The sequence below is a fragment of the Notothenia coriiceps genome, unplaced genomic scaffold, assembly GCF_000735185.1.
Source record: "Notothenia coriiceps isolate Sejong01 unplaced genomic scaffold, NC01 NC01_scaffold00034561, whole genome shotgun sequence".
NCBI lineage: Eukaryota > Metazoa > Chordata > Actinopteri > Perciformes > Nototheniidae > Notothenia > Notothenia coriiceps.
This window is the reverse complement of record NW_011367262.1, coordinates 32,430-37,737: the sequence shown is the minus strand read 5'-3', so window position 1 is coordinate 37,737 and position 5,308 is coordinate 32,430.

The following is a 5,308-nucleotide window of genomic DNA, read 5'->3' as shown; positions in this document are numbered from 1 at the left end:
TTGTTTTGTACTAAATGAACAACAAAGCCTTCACATCTTGCCTGGGATTAAATGTTACCTTCAGCTCGGTGGGATATCAAAGCTATATTCTGCTGAGTAAACCTGTTGACTAATAAAGGGATTTTCTACATTTCTATTTATGTGGAAGAGTTGCCTTTTCTCCTCCATATTTATTCAACTCTGCAGTACAGCAGCAGGCGAGAGGAGGACAGAGAGGAACAGGAAATCGGATCCTCTCTGAGAGTCAAGGTGATAGTAGCAGTAGAAGTAGTAGTACAAATAGTTGAAGTAGTTATTGTAGTTGCACCAATATAGAATATAGTTACAGCAACAGTAATAGTGGAGCCTCTAGCATTAGCAGCAGCAGCTGTAGCACTGATAATATTATCACTGACTGTAATGGCATCAAGGGTCTCCTTTTGCCACTATAGAGCGGGGTTGACGACACGCAATCCAAAACAATAAGCAGCCGAAGGTTTTCAGTCCAAAAAATGTAATTTTATTAACAAAAAAGTATTGACTTAAAAATAGTCTCAAAATAACAAATCTTAAACAATATTTCGGCAATATACTTTCCTATATAAACTAAACTATACTTTGTTTACATTCCAATTTGCAACACCAATCTCTGTCTGCAATTTGCGGTTGAAAAACTGTTCCGCTCCCCGTCTCATCAGGTCTCCGAGCACCCCGGCTGTCCTCAATTACCTCACTTAAATACACACCGGAAGGTACACGGAAACAGATCATATTTACGATATAAAATTAAACAATCACTTCATCAAAACATATTCACCATGCAATATAAATCATTTTCCATCATTAAATCACTTATCAAATTATGAATCGAAATAATAACTTTGTGGCTGTAACACTGACTGCTATAGAAAGTTGATAGTGGTGGCAGTAAAAGAATAGCTGCAGTTGGAGTACTAGTAGTGAAACTTGAGTAATAGTTGTAAAGGTACTAACCTTAGAAACAGTGATAGCGTTACTAAAAGTAACAGGGTTAAGACAAGCATGTGTGGCAGCAAGGAGAAAGAGACAGTGATGGAATTCTATCAGCGACATCTCCTGGCTGTGAGCTCACCTGATGATGTCTTTGTGTCCATTCCTGGCTGCCAGGTGGAGTGGGGTGGTGTGGGGAGAGTCCAGACTTTCCTGCCCTGCCCCCCCTTCTAACAGCGCTGAAACCATGTTACTGCTTAGCAGCAACTTAGCCACCTGAGCATAAATCAAAGACACCGAGGTGAAGATGAAGTGTGAGCAGTGAAAAAAGAGGAGTGGCAGAAACAGGGCAATAATTACAGCAGTAATGTTTGATTAAAAAAGAAAAGCCATGCTAGGTGCTGTGGTAAAAAGGTATGGATTGAAACAATATATCTGGTGACTTAGGGTATTGGCTGTAGTTAGAGGGGATTATCCACTACTCAGCATCTGTCTAAAGATACCTCAGCTCCTCTCACACACACACACTCACAGTGTGAGTGCTGACAAAAACAGCCCAAAGTTTTCTATTCTTTCCCATCCAAACAGCTAACTCAGACCAGACGAGAGAACATTTAAGGCAGAAGAATCACGGTGTATTTGATTGTGTGTGTGTGTGTGTGTGTGTGTGTGTGTGTGTGTGTGTGTGTGTGTGTGACTGATTACATCTCAAAGCAAGGCTAATCTGCCAATGCAACAGTGCAACAGTAAAACACACTGCCATGTGCAATCCCTTTAACGTTACACAGTGTGTGTATCCACTAAAGCTGCCTTTCCTTTCACACAGACAAACTTCCTGGGTCACTAAATATATTGACAGAGGCCATCCACATTCAAAAAGGGAAAAATGGGTGTTGCAAATAATTTAAATTTTTCTTCGAGATTTTGTCTCTAATTCCCACAAAGAAATATGTATGACTGTGACCGGTTGCTTGCCAAATAGTGAGCCCACATGTATCTCTGCTAAGCCTTAGATTCGCTAACTAGCTTACTCCGTCTTCTTCATCAGCCAGCATCCTTGGTATCTGTTGTTCACTGAGTTGATTCTCCCCCCTTCCATCTTGATGTTTCTTTGCATCTCTTGTGCCCATTTATGAATGAGTTACTAACATTTATAACTGCCAAAAGGGAGCCTTATTGTAAAGTGTGAAACACATTCCCATTTATGAATGAGTTACTACCATTTATAATTGGTAAAAGGGAGCCTTATTGTAAAGTGTGAAACGCATCACTTTGATGAGTCACTAACGTTTATTTATAACTACTGAAAGGGTGCGTTGTTTTTAAGTCTAATACACATGTCCATCTATGAATGAGTTATAACATTCACATTTGCCTAATACACATTTGTCACATGAAATGCAAAGCAAGTTTTTCAGGAGGACGCGCTCGAGTACGGGGACGAGGTCCGGGTGTACGAGGACAAAGATCACGAGGAGGTGGTGTCCGAGGAGGAGGAGGAGGAGGAGCGGGTTTCGGGAGGACAACGGGGAGAACGGAAAGAGCAGAGAGGGCACCGAGAGACGCGGGGCCGCAACCAGGAGCCCGAGGCGCAGAGTTCGGGAGACGGACGAGGGGCTAGCCACCGAGCGGGGCCAGAGGAGGAGGAAGAAGAAGAAGAAGAAGAAGAAGAAGAAGAAGAAGAAGAAGAAGAAGAAGAAGAAGGGCACCGGGGGGAACACGCGCGGGCTCGCGAGACACCTGGTCCAGAGGGTAAGGGTGGAGGAGGAGAACAAGAGGATCGCGGTGATGAAGAAGAGGACGATGATGAAGAATATGACGATGAAGAAGAAGAGGAAGAAGACGAAGAGGATGGATACAAAGACAAAGACTGCGGTCGAGGGGAGGACGATGAGGACGATGAGGACGAAGAAGAAGAAGAAGAAGAAGAAGAAGAAGAAGAAGAAGAAGAAGAAGAAGAAGAAGGAGGCCGAGGAGAAGAACAACGAGACCACCGAGGAGGAGATCGAGAACAAGTACGGGACGAACAGCGAGCCGCAGCAGCAGCAGCAGCAGCCGCAGCAGCAGCAGCAGCAGCAGCAGCCGCCCCCGTTCCAGCGAGAGAGACTTTTCTCTCAAAGAACGGACAGCTGACTTGGTCATCTTTGCCCTACGCAGGGAACGAGGCCGCGGCGGTCTCCGTCTCCTCCTCCTCCTCCGGGGGCCCCACCGCGCACGCCGCGGCCCACGCGCGAGACATCGAGTCCGCGTTCCGCTTGTTCGTCACCCCGGCCATCGAGCGAGTGGTCCTCGACATGACGAACCTGGAGGGCGCGCGGAGATACGGAGACGCGTGGGCCGGGATGGACGAGACGGACCTGCGCGCGTACACGGGGCTGTTGATCTTGGCGGGCGTGTACAAGTCCCGGGGCGAGGCCGCGGCCAGCCTGTGGACGGNTTTGCGTCATGACGTAACCGTTTGCGTGCCTGCTTCATAAAGCCAAACCGCGCGGAAACCCCTCACAGCTGACACTGACAACAACAACAATGGCCGATTCAATCGGCCATTGTTGTTGTTGTCAGTGTCAGCTGTGAGGGGTTTCCGCGCGGTTTGGCTTTATGAAGCAGGCACGCAAACGGTTACGTCATGACGCAAACGATGACGCAATGACGCAATGACGCAGCACCAGTCAGACCCTGGGCAGTGTGAAAAGAGCCGGAGCTGAACCGAAGAACCGGTTCTGAACCTGAAAAGCTCTAGCACGGAGCTTGAACCGGAGTTGAGTTGGTGTGAATGAGGTAACAGTAACAGCAAATCAACTGGAGAGACTTCTTTTTGGTTAAAGAATATTTATTCATATGTAAATAGCCTTTGGCGATTAGATCCCATCATGGTATCCTAATGGAAAAGAGGAGGTGCAGCCCCCCACCAAGGGGTTTAGATGCTGGCGGTGATGTTTATGGGATTAAGAGCATGCTGAAGATCTGGATTTGAGCAGTTAACCTTGTCTAAAACTCTCCAAGGCTGTCTGTGCTGGCCCAGGATCTATCCTCTCTTGTTATAGATATGCTCCTTCACGCTTCAACCCAAACCCCTCACAATCACCATCTCCCTTTCTTAGCGACGCTTTATTTCTCCTCCTACTCCTCCTCCTCCTCCTCCTCCTCCTCCTCCTCCTCTTCTTCAGTCTGCTTCCACCCACGGTATTACGGGGACCTTATCTCATAATTATGCCATAAAGTATAAGTATAAATATATAGTTAGATCTTGTAATCAGTAAATAATATATATTTGTATTTGTCTTTTTCACTATTGTTTATGACACAATATAACAATACAATATATCACGATATTAATATATTATAGGGATATCATTATTGCAATGGACTTTGTTACTACAATAACTATGAGTTAATTGTTTTGTAATTTTGAAATACAGATGTAAAAATTATTATGAGCTGGTAAAATAAAGAAGTCATTATTGTTTTACATGACTCCTTCTCCATGCTGCTGTGTATTTTCATAGTCTCCACTAATGTTCTTGCCTCATTGACAGTGGTGTAGTGGGCGTTGGACGCGGGGGTACACCATACCCCCACTTATTTGAAGCGTGATTTCTTTTTTTAATAGTCTAATAAATCTAAAATCATTGCCAGTGTTACCAGTTGCAAGTGTGTATTGTAATAATGACTAAAACATAATAGGCAGATTTCACAGTAATTATAATAAAAACGTAGCTCAAGCATTTATGCAACTTGATTTGAAGCGTGTGTGTGTGTGAGGGGCAGCAACGTGTGTGTGTGTGTAGGGTGAACAGGTGTCCCGCACTGTTGGACTGCACACATAGCATTTTTATTATTTGTCCCGCGTCCCACAAATTGGAACTATGTCATTTGAGTGACAGTCGCGCCGGATCGGTTCGCAGACAGCCAGCACCGCCCTTTATTAATATATTGTCTAAACGGCATCATGTAAGTTGCGCTGACAGGCGATACAGAGGTGTGTGTGTGTGTGTCCCCCCCCCCCGTTGACAGTTCACGAGCGTCCATAGTGTCTCCCGTCCACCCACCATGTGTATGACGCGGGACGACCATTCCTCTAATAACGGTGAGTCGCGCTACCGCGCGCAAGCGATGCAACGAGCCCGACTCTCAGGAAACACCACACCAAGGTCACGCCTGGTGGTACCGGGTTCTGCGCCCTCTTGTGCGGCTGCGTTGTCAGACCACAGTCGGCAGCTGCTCAAGGAGACCACCCTAGACGGGACGCGACACAGTCCCCGGAAATTGCGCCGGTAATCCCCCAGACGATGTGGATGTAGTGTACTTTGTCACACAAATCACCCCTAAAATAACGTGAAAATGACAGAAACCTGCTCCC